Source organism: Pseudophryne corroboree, chromosome 5 (assembly GCF_028390025.1).
Source record: "Pseudophryne corroboree isolate aPseCor3 chromosome 5, aPseCor3.hap2, whole genome shotgun sequence".
In the NCBI taxonomy this organism is placed as follows: domain Eukaryota; kingdom Metazoa; phylum Chordata; class Amphibia; order Anura; family Myobatrachidae; genus Pseudophryne; species Pseudophryne corroboree.
Window position 1 is genome coordinate 844,125,642 of NC_086448.1, and position 17,983 is coordinate 844,143,624.

The following is a 17,983-nucleotide window of genomic DNA, read 5'->3' on the forward strand; positions in this document are numbered from 1 at the left end:
CAGCTGACAGTGTCCAATCTCTTCTTCTCCAGATCCATCATCCGACTCACCTCATGAAGAATACGACCCACCACCTCTTCACAGGGAAGGACTTTTCCTCTCAAACTAACCAGACACCGTGCCTGCCACGTGTGGAACCTAACCGCTAAGCTGACTAAAAAAATTGTGCCTAAATCAAAGCCCCCATACCCTTTGAATGCCCCGTAGACCCATTCCGGGTAACTGAGCCCCGAAAGGCAAGGGATGCCTATGGCACCCGACACTGTTTTGTAAACCTTTATGTTAAAGGGACATCTACAGAAGAAGTGGTCCATGGTCTCCTCCTCCCCTTGACATTCCTCCCGTGGGCAAACACGTTCATCGGCACTTCTAAATTTGATGTTTCCCCTAACATAAAGCTTCCCTTGAAAAGAGAACCAGGCAATATCCCTAAACTTCAGAGGCACCCTCTGGGAATTTACCAGATTCAATCCTTCTGTGAGAACATTACCTGGGCATTCTTTCAGGGCCAATGGGACATAAAAGTGGGAACACAAGACCCTCTTCCCCAACTCCTTTCTCGAGAGATCTCTTATATCACCCACCTGCAGGCCCCATCGCCTAATCACTTTCAGACACTGGATCACATAGATCGGGAGGTAGCCTCTCTGAGCCCGAAAAATTCTCAGTCTGCCATCCTGTAACCATACTCTAATAAAGGGAGACACCCATTCCCTAAAGCCATTTACCCACCGAGGGGGCGTCTCTAAGCAGAGACCACCGACATTTAGCTTTAAGAAAGCTGTTACAAAGAAGACTACGGGGTTTACCATATCCAAGCCCCCTTCTGCCCTCGGTCTGTAAGTGATACCTCTTTTCACAATGTTCATCTTGTTCCCCCACAAAAGTAGAAAAACAAGGAATTCATTCTAGTCCACAAAGATTGCGGCAAAAAACATACATAGCTGACATACAAAAACATTGGGATCAGGTAAGTTTTACACAGGTCCACCCTTTCCCTCAGAGAGAACTTCCATCCTATCCAGCTCTTTACTTTACGGGTTGCACCATCCAGTTTCCCGACCCAATTTGTACTTGCATAGTCACCATGATCAAATTTGATGCCCAAGATTTTTATACATTGACTGGCCCTGGGGAGGCTGTCCGGAAGATCAAATTCGTTGCCTTCCTCCCCCATCCAGAAAGCTTCACACTTGTCCTGATTGATTATGGAACCCGAAGCACTTGAATATTCCATGATCAGTTGGTCTACATCACGTGCCTCTGCCACCGATGACCGGACTACTGTGACATCATCAGCATAGGCTACTACACTCAAAGGAAACTCTGGGTTCAGCTGCACCCCTTCCAACATGCCGCCCTCAACCCTTCTTATAAAAGATCGATTGCAAACACGTACAAAAGAGGGCTCAGGGGACACCCCTGACGAACACCAGAGTCTACTGGAAATGCATGCCCTACCCAACCATTCACAAGTGGGAAGCTCTCGGCCTTTTTATACAAAACTTTCAACCAATTTACCGCCCTTATAGGGAAACCATACCTTTCAAGTAAGGCCCACAGGTACTCATGATTGACCCGATCAAAAGCCTTAGACTGATCCAATGCCAGCAGAAACTTATTCAACTTTCCAGCCCTGCACCTTTCAAGAGCCTCCCGGACACCAAGGACAGCAGTAAAGGTACTGCGGCCCTTTACAGTACAGTGCTGGGAAGGCGAAAGTACAAGCTCTGAAAATTCCCTTAGCCTGTTGAAAAAGATTTTTGCCAGAATCTTTCTGTCCGTATTGAGAAGAGCGATGGGGCGCCAGTTCTCAATATGGACCGGGTCCATACCTTTGGACAGCAAAATAAGAGCTGACTGTCTCATGGAAGGAGGGAGTTCACCCTCACCCAGGCTAGTATTATATACTTCCGTAAGACGAGGAGCCAGGATATCTGAGAATTCTTTATAGAATTCAGCTGTTAAACCATCTGGTCCTGGAGATTTTTTGGGAGTTAACCCGCCAATTGCCTCTCTGACCTCCTCCACACCTATTTCGCTGTTCAAACAGTCAAAAGAAGCATCGGCTCCACAAGACCAGGTGTCTCCCTCAGAAATGCCTCCATCGTTTCTCTGTCAAGTGCCTTCGCAGACAAGAGTTCAGCGTAATAGGACCTGATGACTTTTAGGATGCCTACTTCGCCCTTCTGAAGCACACCCTCTCCATCAACAAGCCCTCTTATCTCTTTAACATCAATCCCCCTTCTACAACTCTGGTAGGGATCCGGGGAGTGGTACTTTCCGTAATCCCTCTCCAAAATCAAAGAAGATAGACGGCTATACTGATGTTCTCTCATCTGTGATTTCACCCGGGAGATTTCCCCACTATCCCCCTGTTCAGAGATCAGGAAATCTAATCTCCTTCTTAGAGTATAGTAGGTATTTTTTTTTCCCAAGTTTCGTTTGACTACTAGCCTCCTGAAAAGACTTCGGGCTCTCTTTTTTACTTCCTCCCACCACTCCGATCTACTCCAACCAGCCTCCAACAGTGACTCCTGCGCCTGAAAAAACTCCCTGAAAAACTGTCTCACTTCCTCTTCCTTGAGAAGCTCAGCATTCAGACGCCACAAACCCCTTCCTTTCTGGAAGGATTGCGAGGCATTCAAAACAAAACTTAAGTACCCGTGATCGGAGAACTCTACAAACTTTACCTCTGAAGGTAAAGTGCTTGAGGACTCCTTAACAAAAAACCTGTCTATTCTAGATCTGCGCTGACCACAAAAGTAAGTGTACCCCGTGTGGTCTGGTTGATGTTTAACGTGTACATCAACCATACCTGCCTGACTAGCCATACTAACTAAAAAATTCTCATCATAGCCCAGCCTCAGTCCTCCGGAGCCTCCCCTGTCTTTTGGCCTAATGATGGCGTTGAAATCGCCCCCAAAGATGACTTGCTGGGCCGTGAAAAGAAAGGGTTTAACCATTTCAAAAAGACATTTCCTATCCCAGCGAGACTGGGGGCCATAGATATTGATAAGCCTAAGGTTATGTCCTCTTAAAGTGACATCCAAAATCATACACCTTCCCACTTGTAACTCAACAACCTTGCGCACGGTTACCATGTCGGTAAAAAGTACCGCCACCCCACCGTACGGCTCAGCAGCAAGAGACCAAAAAGAGGGCCCGCGCCTCCACTCACTTTTAGCTTTGTGAAGGGCTGCTAATCTGTTGATCCGGGTCTCTTGTAAGAACAAGATGTCCACGTTCTGGTTGTCAAAAAACTCAAAAGCCAGATAACGAGCACGTACGGATAACACGGAAGCCACATTCATTGTGGCACATCGAATAGGATGGGGATCCATGGTTCCAGATTGTTGAAATGGACTATGCACATACATTACTCTAGTTATCACCACCACCCCCACCACCAACACCACAATCCATACATGCCACCCCATTCACTTCCTCAATCACCACCACATCCACACCCGCACCAGCCTCTTTAGGACCAGGGTCAGGGGGTTCCCTTGCATCCAGTGACCCAGGGCCAGACACATTATTTTGATTGCTCTGACTCTCAGATTCACTCTCTGCCTCTTTCCCTATCACCATCACTTCCTCCTCAGCAGCAACCACCTCCAAACCTACCTCCTCATCCTCAAACAGTGGCTTCCCAAACTCCTCCTCCTTTCTTTGCTCCAATTCAATCCCTATTGGATCCCACTCTAAACTTTCTGCTGCAACATCCTCTATTTCACTGTCTGTATTCCCTTCTCCCTCCTCCCTCCTTCTCTTCCCTACCATCTTAATTACTTCTTTCCTTTCTTTGTACTTTCTTCTCTGTCTTCTAGGTTTAAGTCTTGGTTCCCCTTTTTCTAGAACCACTTCTCCCTCATCTGTCAATACGCCAAACCTATTTGAAAGAATCACCTATTCCTGCACTTTCCTCTTTGTTGTTTTTACACCTTTTTTTCCCACCTGAAACCAGGATTGGGACTGGGATTGAGGCTGTGATTGGCCCTGAGGCTGAACTTTGCTTCCTTCTGACACTATTTTGCCAATTTCCCATGACATTTCTTTCTCTTTGTTCACTTTAACTACTCCACCCCTAGTAATTCCCATTTCTGAACTACTACCTTCCTCAAAATTCATGCAACCCCTGTTGTTATGATTTGCCATGGGGCAACGACTGTAGGGATGTCCCATCTCCCCACAAAGGTTACATTTCACCTTATTACATGTTCTAGAAGTATGTCCACTCTCCCCACACATCGAACATTTCACACCCCCACAGTCACCACTGAGGTGGCCAGCCTCACCACACTTAAAACATGTCCTTGGTTGACCAGTATAAAATATCTGCACCCGGTCTCGACCTATGTACGCAGCAGATGGAATATGACGCACACCGGTCTCCCCAGGATACAGACGTACACTGGCCAACCAAGCACCTCCCCACACCCCCATTGTGTGGTCCGTTTTCCTAATGTCAGATTGCAATTCACATTGCCTGCTTAACCAAAACCTGATATCTTCCATAGGTATAGATTCATTGCGGACCAGGATGGTTACTTTTATGTCATTTTGCTTCTCCATCAAATCCGCCTCATACTTACAGTAACCATTCTTGTCCTTGTTTACAGACCACTTTCTCCAAAAAATAAACAATGTTTGCTTATTATAAAAGCTGACATCATACTCAACAGATTTTATAGGGTGAATACAGGCATATAAATCTCTGTAAGTAACCCCAAGAGAAAAAATTAACCTTAGAAAATCAGTCTTAGGTGGGGGGTCACCATCACCCACCCACCTAAACTGTACTAGGTTCCGTCTCACTCTCTGGCCACCACTACCACCACCAAATCTTGTATCCTTATTTCCAGAATTTTTTCCCATATCTGCCGCCTTCTGTGCATAAGACATTTCATCAGGGTTAGGCTTACCCGCACTCCCTCCACCCTCTGTCACTGAAAAAGAAACAAGAGGAGCTAAATTGACATTTCCACTTTGCAGTTTACCCCCCACATTTTTATCCTTTCCTTCTGGAATGTCTTTAGAATTCTTTTTCTTTACTTCTGCACTGATTAACGACAATGCTTCCTTCACCCTGGCAGGAGCTGGAATGTTCCCATACATTGACTCTGCAACTACTTTCTCACCAGCATCCAAAGTCTCTGGATCTAGAGCTGGCAGACCTTGAGCCAAACCATCAGTTATTACAGTTTTCCTCACTGCCATTCCCACACCTCCCTGCACTTCTTTGGACACAGCCTGCACAATTACACTAGGACCTGCATCAGATTCAAGCAAAATGTTAACAGGTTCATCCTCCATGCCACCCTGTGCCCTGCATAGACCCGACGCCGGATCCTGCCCTCCGGTCCTCACCGGCCTGTCACCTATAACAGCATTTTCATTACTGCTACCATTGCCCGGCACCTTGGAAGCCACGGGTAACCCCCGGGAATCCCCTCCTGACAACACCTGCACAGATCTTACCTTGCTTGGTGCACCACCAGGGATTCCCGAGCCGCCGTCTGCTCCCCTCGCCTCTGCGTCTGTCTCCATAGCAGCCGATGATGCTGTATCCAGAAAAACCACAGCCTCTTCCTGGACAGTCACACTCTGGAGCTCATCAATAGCTGGGGATTCCTCCATCTCCACACCCTCTTCCTTTTCCAGGTGAATCAACTCCTTTGATGAGGGTGTAACCTGATTTCTATGCACTGCAGTTAACTCCTTCCCTGCTGGTATGGAAACTTTTGCCTTTTTTTATTTCCTTCAGATTCCTTCAGAGATGTAATTCTGCCCTTTATATTACACATGGTTGCTTGTATTTCATCCATTTCACCCTGGATCCTGACCCGCTCCAAATTGCCAATTGTATTACACTTTCTCTTGCGAGCATAATACCGGGATTTAAGTTTAGCAGCTTCTGCCATTAATTCCTTTAGGCCTAAATGGACCCAGTAATCTTCCTCTGAAACATCATCATCACAGTCTGAGTCATCTGTATCTGAGATATCTTCTGTTACATTGACATTAACCCCTTCCTTGCCTGGAGGCTCAGCCGCTGTGGCGACTGTACCGTCCCCACCAGTAAACTTACTGGCAGAGGTGCCTTCCACAGGCTTAGGGGTACACAATCTTCCTGCCGATCCCTGCTGCTTCACAGGGGCTCCGGCAACACTGCTGGTACTCCTTGTAATCCATGGCTGGCTGGCTGATTCCACCGTCCCTTCCTGTCCCCCAACCCCTACAGCTGGGGAAGGGGGTGGCGTGAGGGATGCCTGCCCCTTCTTCATACCTCTGGGACCCGAAGGCAGCAGCCCCGGGCCCGGGCCTTCCACCTGCTGAAACTTCCACTCTCCCCCTGCTAAGAGCAGCAACTCCTGCCCAGGAATCCTGCAGGGGGGCGGGCACTCTCACTCTGCTGCACTGCTAGGCTCTGGAGCTCAGGAGCTCCTGCACATACGTCTGCACACCAGGAGAGAGCAGTAGTATATGCGCCTGGGTTACACCAGGAGAGAGCAGTAGTAGATGTGCCTGGGTTACACTGGGAGAGAGCAGTAGTATATGCGACTGGGTTACACCAGGAGAGAACAGTAGTATATGTGCCTGGGTTACACTGGGAGAGAGAACAGTAGTATATGTGCCTGGGTTACATCGGGAGAGAGCAGTAGTATATGTACATGAGTTACACCGGGAGAGAGCAGTAGTATATGTGCCTGGGTTACACCGGGAGAGAGCAGTAGTATATGCGCCTGGGTTACACCGGGAGAGAGCAGTAGTATATGTGCGGAGGTTACACCGGGAGAGAACAGTAGTATATGCGCCTGGGTTACACCAGGAGAGAGCAGTAGTATATGTGCCTGGGTTACACTGGGAGAGAGAACAGTAGTATATGTGCCTGGGTTACATCGGGAGAGAGCAGTAGTATATGTACATGAGTTACACCGGGAGAGAGCAGTAGTATATGTGCCTGGGTTACACCGGGAGAGAGCAGTAGTATATGCGCCTGGGTTACACCGGGAGAGAGCACAGTAGTATATGTGCCTGGGTTACACCGGGAGAGAGCAGTAGTATATGTACATGAGTTACAGCGGGAGAGAGCAGTAGTATATGTACATGAGTTACACCGGGAGAGAGAGCAGTAGTATATACGCCTGAGATACACCTGGAGAGAGCAGTAGTATATGTACATGAGTTACACCGGGAGAGAGAGCAGTAGTATATACGCCTGAGATACACCAGGAGAGAACAGTAGTATATGTGCCTGGGTTACACCAGGAGAGAGCAGTAGTATATGTGCCTGGGTTACACCAGGAGAGAGCAGTAGTATATGTGCCTTGGTTACATGGGGAGAGAGCAGTAGTATATGTACATGAGTTACACCGGGAGAGAGCAGTAGTATATGCGCCTGGGTTACACCGGGAGAGAGCAGTAGTATATGTGCCTGGGTTACACCGGGAGAGAGCAGTAGTATATGCGCCTGGGTTACATCGGGAGAGAGCAGTAGTATATGTACATGAGTTACACCGGGAGAGAGCAGTAGTATATGTGCCTGGGTTACACCGGGAGAGAGCAGTAGTATATGCGCCTGGGTTACACCGGGAGAGAGCACAGTAGTATATGTGCCTGGGTTACACCGGGAGAGAGCAGTAGTATATGTACATGAGTTACAGCGGGAGAGAGCAGTAGTATATGTACATGAGTTACACCGGGAGAGAGAGCAGTAGTATATACGCCTGAGATACACCTGGAGAGAGCAGTAGTATATGCGCCTGGGTTACACCAGGAGAGAGCAGTAGTATATGCGCCTGGGTTACACCAGGAGAGAGCAGTAGTATATGTGCCTGGGTTACACCGGGAGAGTGCAGTAGTATATGTGCCTGGGTTACACCGGGAGAGAGAACAGTAGTATATGCGCCTGGGTTACACCGGGAGAGAGCAGTAGTGTGTGTGCTTGGGTTACACCGGGAGAGAGAACAGTAGTATATGCGCCTGGGTTACACCGGGAGAGAGCAGTAGTATGTGTGCCTGGGTTACACCGGGAGAGAGAACAGTAGTATATGCGCCTGGGTTACACCGGGAGAGAACAGTAGTATATGCGCCTGGGTTACACCGGGAGAGAGCACAGTAGTATATGTGCCTGGGTTACACCGGGAGAGAACAGTAGTATATGTGCCTGGGTTACACCGGGAGAGAACAGTAGTATATGCGCCTGGGTTACACCGGGAGAGAGCAGTAGTGTATGCGCCTGGGTTCTGTGATCACAGCAGCGATAACAACCGACAGAGACTGACCGAGTGTTGGCCCCCTCCCAGCGATGACACCTGATATGACTGACCGAGTTTTGGTCTTCTCCCAGCGATGACACACGACAGTGACTAACCGAGTGTTGGCCGCTTCCCAGCGATGATACCAGACCATGACTGACCGAGTGTTGGTCTCCTCCCAGCGATGACACCAGACCGTGACTGACCGAGTGTTGGTCTCCTCCCAGCGATGACACCCAACAGTGACTAACCGAGTATTGGCTCCCTCCCAGCGATGACACCCGACAGTGACCGAGTGTTGGTCTTCTCCCAGCGATGACACCCTATAGTGACTGACCAAGTGTTGGTCCTTTCCCAGCGATGACACCCGACAGTGACTGACCGAGTGTTGGTCTCCTACCAAGCGGTGACACCCAACAGTGACCGAGTGTTGGTCCCCTCCCAGCGATGACTGACCGAGTGTTGGTCCCCACCCAGCGATGACAGTGACTGACCGAGTGTTGGTCTCCTCCCAGCGATGACACCCTATAGTGACTGACCAACTGTTGGTCCTTTCCCAGCGATGACAGTGACTGACCGAGTGTTGGTCCCCTCCAAGCGATGACAGTGACTGACCGAGTGTTGGTCTCCTCCCAGCGATGACACCCTATAGTGACTGACCAAGTGTTGGTCCTTTCCCAGCGATGACAGTGACTGACCGAGTGTTGGTCCCCTCCCAGCGATGACAGTGACTGACCGAGTGTTGGTCTTCTCCCAGCGATGGCACCCTATAGTGACTGACCAAGTGTTGGTCTCCTCCCAGCGATGACAGTGACTGACCGAGTGTTGGTCTCCTCCCAGCGATGACAGTGACTGACCGAGTGTTGGTCTCCTCCCAGCGATGACAGTGACTGACCGAGTGTTGGTCCCCTCCCAGTGATGACAGTGACTGACCGAGTGTTGGTCTCCTCCCAGCGATGACACCCTATGGTGACTGACCGAGTGTTGGTCCTTTCCCAGCGATGACAGTGACTGACCGAGTGTTGGTCCCCACCCAGCGATGACAGTGACTGACCGAGTGTTGGTCTCCTCCCAGCGATGACACCCTATAGTGACTGACCGAGTGTTGGTCCTTTCCCAGCGATGACAGTGACTGACCGAGTGTTGGTCTCCTCCCAGCGATGACAGTGACTGACCAAGTGTTGGTCTCCTCCTAGTGATGACAGTGACTGACCGGGTGTTGGTCCCATCCCAGCGATGACACCCTATAGTGACTGACCGAGTGTTGGTCTCCTCCCAGTGATGACAGTGACTGACCGAGTGTTGGTCTCCTCCCAGCGATGACAGTGACTGACCGAGTGTTGGTCCCCTCCCAGTGATGACAGTGACTGACCGAGTGTTGGTCTCCTCCCAGCGATGACACCCTATAGTGACTGACCGAGTGTTGGTCCTTTCCCAGTGATGACAGTGACTGACCGAGTGTTGGTCCCCACCCAGCGATGACAGTGACTGACCGAGTGTTGGTCTCCTCCCAGCGATGACACCCTATAGTGACTGACCGAGTGTTGGTCCTTTCCCAGTGATGACAGTGACTGACCGAGTGTTGGTCCCCACCCAGCGATGACAGTGACTGACCGAGTGTTGGTCTCCTCCCAGCGATGACACCCTATAGTGACTGACCGAGTGTTGGTCCTTTCCCAGCGATGACAGTGACTGACCGAGTGTTGGTCTCCTCCCAGCGATGACAGTGACTGACCAAGTGTTGGTCTCCTCCCAGTGATGACAGTGACTGACCGAGTGTTGGTCCCCTCCCAGCGATGACACCCTATAGTGACTGACCGAGTGTTGGTCTCCTCCCAGCGATGACAGTGACTGACCGAGTGTTGGTCCCCTCCCAGCGATGACAGTGACTGACCGAGTGTTGGTCCCCTCCCAGCGATGACAGTGACTGACCGAGTGTTGGTCTCCTCCCAGCGATGACAGTGACTGACCGAGTGTTGGTCCACTCCCAGTGATGACAGTGACTGACCGAGTGTTGGTCTCCTCCCAGTGATGTCACCCTATAGTGACTGACCGAGTGTTGGTCCTTTCCCAGCGATGACAGTGACTGACCAAGTGTTGGTCCCCACCCAGCGATGACAGTGACTGACCGAGTGTTGGTCCCCTCCCAGTGATGACAGTGACTGACCAAGTGTTGGTCCCCACCCAGCGATGACAGTGACTGACCGAGTGTTGGTCCCCTCCCAGTGATGACAGTGACTGACCGAGTGTTGGTCCCCTCCCAGCGATGACACCCTATAGTGACTGACCGAGTGTTGGTCCTTTCCCAGCGATGACACCCTATAGTGACTGACCGAGTGTTGGTCTTCTCCCAGCGATGACAGTGACTGACCAAGTGTTGGTCCCCACCCAGCGATGACAGTGACTGACCGAGTGTTGGTCCCCACCCAGCGATGACAGTGACTGACCGAGTGTTGGTCCCCTCCCAGCGATGACAGTGACTGACCGAGTGTTGGTCCCCTCCCAGCGATGACAGTGACTGACCGAGTGTTGGTCTCCTCCCAGTGATGACAGTGACTGACCGAGTGTTGGTCTCCTCCCAGCGATGACAGTGACTGACCGAGTGTTGGTCCCCTCCCAGTGATGACAGTGACTGACCGAGTGTTGGTCTCCTCCCAGCGATGACACCCTATAGTGACTGACCGAGTGTTGGTCCTTTCCCAGCGATGACAGTGACTGACCGAGTGTTGGTCTCCTCCCAGCGATGACAGTGACTGACCAATTGTTGGTCTCCTCCCAGTGATGACAGTGACTGACCGAGTGTTGGTCCCCTCCCAGCGATGACACCCTATAGTGACTGACCGAGTGTTGGTCTCCTCCCAGCGATGACAGTGACTGACCGAGTGTTGGTCCCCTCCCAGCGATGACAGTGACTGACCGAGTGTTGGTCCCCACCCAGCGATGACAGTGACTGACCGAGTGTTGGTCTCCTCCCAGCGATGACAGTGACTGACCGAGTGTTGGTCTCCTCCCAGCGATGACACCCTATAGTGACTGACCGAGTGTTGGTCCTTTCCCAGCGATGACAGTGACTGACCGAGTGTTGGTCTCCTCCCAGCGATGACAGTGACTGACCAAGTGTTGGTCCCCTCCCAGCGATGACAGTGACTGACCGAGTGTTGGTCCCCTCCCAGTGATGACAGTGACTGACCGAGTGTTGGTCTCCTCCCAGCGATGACACCCTATAGTGACTGACCGAGTGTTGGTCCTTTCCCAGTGATGACAGTGACTGACCGAGTGTTGGTCCCCACCCAGCGATGACAGTGACTGACCGAGTGTTGGTCCCCTCCCAGCGATGACAGTGACTGACCGAGTGTTGGTCTTCTCCCAGCGATGACAGTGACTGACCAAGTGTTGGTCCCCTCCCAGCGATGACAGTGACTGACCGAGTGTTGGTCTCCTCCCAGCGATGACAGTGACTGACCGAGTGTTGGTCTCCTCCCAGCGATGACACCCTATAGTGACTGACCGAGTGTTGGTCCTTTCCCAGTGATGACAGTGACTGACCGAGTGTTGGTCCCCACCCAGCGATGACAGTGACTGACCGAGTGTTAGTCTCCTCCCAGCGATGACACCCTATAGTGACTGACCGAGTGTTGGTCCTTTCCCAGTGATGACAGTGACTGACCGAGTGTTGGTCCCCACCCAGCGATGACAGTGACTGACCGAGTGTTGGTCTCCTCCCAGCGATGACACCCTATAGTGACTGACCGAGTGTTGGTCCTTTCCCAGCGATGACAGTGACTGACCGAGTGTTGGTCTCCTCCCAGCGATGACAGTGACTGACCAATTGTTGGTCTCCTCCCAGTGATGACAGTGACTGACCGAGTGTTGGTCCCCTCCCAGCGATGACACCCTATAGTGACTGACCGAGTGTTGGTCTCCTCCCAGCGATGACAGTGACTGACCGAGTGTTGGTCCCCTCCCAGCGATGACAGTGACTGACCGAGTGTTGGTCCTCTCCCAGCGATGACAGTGACTGACCGAGTGTTGGTCTCCTCCCAGCGATGACAGTGACTGACCGAGTGTTGGTCCCCTCCCAGTGATGACAGTGACTGACCGAGTGTTGGTCTCCTCCCAGTGATGTCACCCTATAGTGACTGACCGAGTGTTGGTCCTTTCCCAGCGATGACAGTGACTGACCAAGTGTTGGTCCCCACCCAGCGATGACAGTGACTGACCGAGTGTTGGTCCCCTCCCAGTGATGACAGTGACTGACCAAGTGTTGGTCCCCACCCAGCGATGACAGTGACTGACCGAGTGTTGGTCCCCTCCCAGTGATTACAGTGACTGACCGAGTGTTGGTCCCCTCCCAGCGATGACACCCTATAGTGACTGACCGAGTGTTGGTCCTTTCCCAGCGATGACAGTGACTGACCGAGTGTTGGTCTTCTCCCAGCGATGACAGTGACTGACCAAGTGTTGGTCCCCACCCAGCGATGACAGTGACTGACCGAGTGTTGGTCCCCACCCAGCGATGACAGTGACTGACCGAGTGTTGGTCCCCTCCCAGCGATGACAGTGACTGACCGAGTGTTGGTCCCCTCCCAGCGATGACAGTGACTGACCGAGTGTTGGTCTCCTCCCAGTGATGACAGTGACTGACCGAGTGTTGGTCTCCTCCCAGCGATGACAGTGACTGACCGAGTGTTGGTCCCCTCCCAGTGATGACAGTGACTGACCGAGTGTTGGTCTCCTCCCAGCGATGACACCCTATAGTGACTGACCGAGTGTTGGTCCTTTCCCAGCGATGACAGTGACTGACCGAGTGTTGGTCCCCACCCAGCGATGACAGTGACTGACCGAGTGTTGGTCTCCTCCCAGCGATGACAGTGACTGACCGAGTGTTGGTCTCCTCCCAGCGATGACACCCTATAGTGACTGACCGAGTGTTGGTCCTTTCCCAGCGATGACAGTGACTGACCGAGTGTTGGTCTCCTCCCAGCGATGACAGTGACTGACCAAGTGTTGGTCTCCTCCCAGTGATGACAGTGACTGACCGGGTGTTGGTCCCCTCCCAGCGATGACACCCTATAGTGACTGACCGAGTGTTGGTCTCCTCCCAGCGATGACAGTGACTGACCGAGTGTTGGTCCCCTCCCAGCGATGACAGTGACTGACCAAGTGTTGGTCCCCTCCCAACGATGACAGTGACTGACCGAGTGTTGGTCTCCTCCCAGCGATGACAGTGACTGACCAAGTGTTGGTCCTCTCCCAACGATGACAGTGACTGACCGAGTGTTGGTCTCCTCCCAGCGATGACAGTGACTGACCGAGTGTTGGTCCCCTCCCAGTGATGACAGTGACTGACCGAGTGTTGGTCTCCTCCCAGCGATGACACCCTATAGTGACTGACCGAGTGTTGGTCCTTTCCCAGTGATGACAGTGACTGACCGAGTGTTGGTCCCCACCCAGCGATGACAGTGACTGACCGAGTGTTGGTCTCCTCCCAGCGATGACACCCTATAGTGACTGACCGAGTGTTGGTCCTTTCCCAGCGATGACAGTGACTGACCGAGTGTTGGTCTCCTCCCAGCGATGACAGTGACTGACCAAGTGTTGGTCTCCTCCCAGTGATGACAGTGACTGACCGAGTGTTGGTCCCCTCCCAGCGATGACACCCTATAGTGACTGACCGAGTGTTGGTCTCCTCCCAGCGATGACAGTGACTGACCGAGTGTTGGTCCCCTCCCAGCGATGACAGTGACTGACCGAGTGTTGGTCCCCTCCCAGTGATGACAGTGACTGACCGAGTGTTGGTCTCCTCCCAGTGATGTCACCCTATAGTGACTGACCGAGTGTTGGTCCTTTCCCAGCGATGACAGTGACTGACCAAGTGTTGGTCCCCACCCAGCGATGACAGTGACTGACCGAGTGTTGGTCCCCTACCAGTGATGACAGTGACTGACCAAGTGTTGGTCCCCACCCAGCGATGACAGTGACTGACCGAGTGTTGGTCCCCTCCCAGTGAGGACAGTGACTGACCGAGTGTTGGTCCCCTCCCAGCGATGACACCCTATAGTGACTGACCGAGTGTTGGTCCTTTCCCAGCGATGACAGTGACTGACCGAGTGTTGGTCTTCTCCCAGCGATGACAGTGACTGACCAAGTGTTGGTCCCCACCCATCGATGACAGTGACTGACCGAGTGTTGGTCCCCACCCAGCGATGACAGTGACTGACCGAGTGTTGGTCCCCTCCCAGCGATGACAGTGACTGACCGAGTGTTGGTCCCCTCCCAGCGATGACAGTGACTGACCGAGTGTTGGTCTCCTCCCAGTGATGACAGTGACTGACCGAGTGTTGGTCTCCTCCCAGCGATGACAGTGACTGACCGAGTGTTGGTCCCCTCCCAGTGATGACAGTGACTGACCGAGTGTTGGTCTCCTCCCAGCGATGACACCCTATAGTGACTGACCGAGTGTTGGTCCTTTCCCAGCGATGACAGTGACTGACCGAGTGTTGGTCCCCACCCAGCGATGACAGTGACTGACCGAGTGTTGGTCTCCTCCCAGCGATGACAGTGACTGACCGAGTGTTGGTCTCCTCCCAGCGATGACACCCTATAGTGACTGACCGAGTGTTGGTCTCCTCCCAGCGATGACAGTGACTGACCGAGTGTTGGTCCCCTCCCAGCGATGACAGTGACTGACCGAGTGTTGGTCCCCTCCCAGCGATGACCGTGACTGACCGAGTGTTGGTCCCCTCCCAGCGATGACAGTGACTGACCGAGTGTTGGTCTCCTCCCAGCGATGACAGTGACTGACCGGGTGTTGGTCCCCTCCCAGCGATGACACCCTATAGTGACTGACCGAGTGTTGGTCTCCTCCCAGCGATGACAGTGACTGACCGAGTGTTGGTCCCCTCCCAGCGATGACAGTGACTGACCGAGTGTTGGTCTTCTCCCAGCGATGACAGTGACTGACCAAGTGTTGGTCCCCTCCCAACGATGACAGTGACTGACCGAGTGTTGGTCTCCTCCCAGCGATGACAGTGACTGACCGAGTGTTGGTCCCCTCCCAGTGATGACAGTGACTGACCGAGTGTTGGTCCCCTCCCAGCGATGACACCCTATAGTGACTGACCGAGTGTTGGTCTCCTCCCAGCGATGACAGTGACTGACCGAGTGTTGGTCCCCTCCCAGCGATGACAGTGACTGACCGAGTGTTGGTCCCCTCCCAGCGATGACAGTGACTGACCGAGTGTTGGTCTCCTCCCAGCGATGACAGTGACTGACCGAGTGTTGGTCCCCTCCCAGCGATGACAGTGACTGACCGAGTGTTGGTCCCCTCCCAGCGATGACAGTGACTGACCGAGTGTTGGTCTTCTCCCAGCGATGACAGTGACTGACCAAGTGTTGGTCCCCTCCCAGCGATGACAGTGACTGACCGAGTGTTGGTCTCCTCCCAGCGATGACAGTGACTGACCGAGTGTTGGTCCCCTCCCAGTGATGACAGTGACTGACTGAGTGTTGGTCTCCTCCCAGCGATGACACCCTATAGTGACTGACCGAGTGTTGGTCCTTTCCCAGTGATGACAGTGACTGACCGAGTGTTGGTCCCCACCCAGCGATGACAGTGACTGACCGAGTGTTGGTCTCCTCCCAGCGATGACACCCTATAGTGACTGACCGAGTGTTGGTCCTTTCCCAGCGATGACAGTGACTGACCGAGTGTTGGTCTCCTCCCAGCGATGACAGTGACTGACCGAGTGTTGGTCCCCTCCCAGCGATGACACCCTATAGTGACTGTCCGAGTGTTGGTCTCCTCCCAGCGATGACCGTGACTGACCGAGTGTTGGTCCCCACCCAGCAATGACAGTGACTGACCGAGTGTTGGTCTCCTCCCAGCGATGACAGTGACTGACCGAGTGTTGGTCCCCTCCCAGCGATGACAGTGACTGACCGAGTGTTGGTCTCCTCCCAGCGATGACAGTGACTGACCGAGTGTTGGTCCCCTCCCAGTGATGACAGTGACTGACCGAGTGTTGGTCTCCTCCCAGCGATGACACCCTATAGTGACTGACCGAGTGTTGGTCCTTTCCCAGTGATGACAGTGACTGACCGAGTGTTGGTCTCCTCCCAGCGATGACAGTGACTGACCGAGTGTTGGTCCCCTCCCAGCGATGACAGTGACTGACCGAGTGTTGGTCTCCTCCCAGCGATGACAGTGACTGACCGAGTGTTGGTCTCCTCCCAGCGATGACAGTGACTGACCGAGTGTTGGTCCCCTCCCAGCGATGACAGTGACTGACCGAGTGTTGGTCCCCTCCCAGCGATGACAGTGACTGACCGAGTGTTGGTCCCCACCCAGCAATGACAGTGACTGACCGAGTGTTGGTCCCCTCCCAGCGATGACAGTGACTGACCGAGTGTTGGTCCCCTCCCAGCGATGACAGTGACTGACCGAGTGTTGGTCTCCTCCCAGCGATGACAGTGACTGACCGAGTGTTGGTCTCCTCCCAGTGATGACAGTGACTGACCGAGTGTTGGTCCCCTCCCAGCGATGACACCCTATAGTGACTGACCGAGTGTTGGTCTCCTCCCAGCGATGACAGTGACTGACCGAGTGTTGGTCTCCTCCCAGCGATGACAGTGACTGACCGAGTGTTGGTCCCCTCCCAGCGATGACAGTGACTGACCGAGTGTTGGTCTCCTCCCAGCGATGACAGTGACTGACCGAGTGTTGGTCTCCTCCCAGCGATGACAGTGACTAACCGAGTGTTGGTCCCCTCCCAGCGATGACAGTGACTGACCGAGTGTTGGTCTCCTCCCAGCGATGACACCCTATAGTGACTGACCGAGTGTTGGTCCTTTCCCAGCGATGACAGTGACTGACCGAGTGTTGGTCTCCTCCCAGTGATGACAGTGACTGACCAAGTGTTGGTCTCCTCCCAATGATGACAGTGACTGACCGAGTGTTGGTCCCCTCCCAGCGATGACACCCTATAGTGACTGACCGAGTGTTGGTCTCCTCCCAGCGATGACAGTGACTGACCGAGTGTTGGTCCGCTCCCAGCGATGACCGTGACTGACCGAGTGTTGGTCCCCTCCCAGCAATGACAGTGACTGACCGAGTGTTGGTCTCCTCCCAGCGATGACAGTGACTGACCGAGTGTTGGTCTCCTCCCAGCGATGACAGTGACTGACCGAGTGTTGGTCTCCTCCCAGTGATGACAGTGACTGACCGAGTGTTGGTCCCCTCCCAGCGATGACACCCTATAGTGACTGACCGAGTGTTGGTCTCCTCCCAGCGATGACAGTGACTGACCGAGTGTTGGTCTCCTCCCAGCGATGACAGTGACTGACCGAGTGTTGGTCCCCTCCCAGCGATGACAGTGACTGACCGAGTGTTGGTCTCCTCCCAGCGATGACAGTGACTGACCGAGTGTTGGTCTCCTCCCAGCGATGACAGTGACTGACCGAGTGTTGGTCCCCTCCCAGCGATGACAGTGACTGACCGAGTGTTGGTCCCCTCCCAGCGATGACAGTGACTGACCGAGTGTTGGTCCCCACCCAGCAATGACAGTGACTGACCGAGTGTTGGTCCCCTCCCAGCGATGACCGTGACTGACCGAGTGTTGGTCCCCTCCCAGCGATGACAGTGACTGACCGAGTGTTGGTCTCCTCCCAGCGATGACAGTGACTGACCGAGTGTTGGTCTCCTCCCAGTGATGACAGTG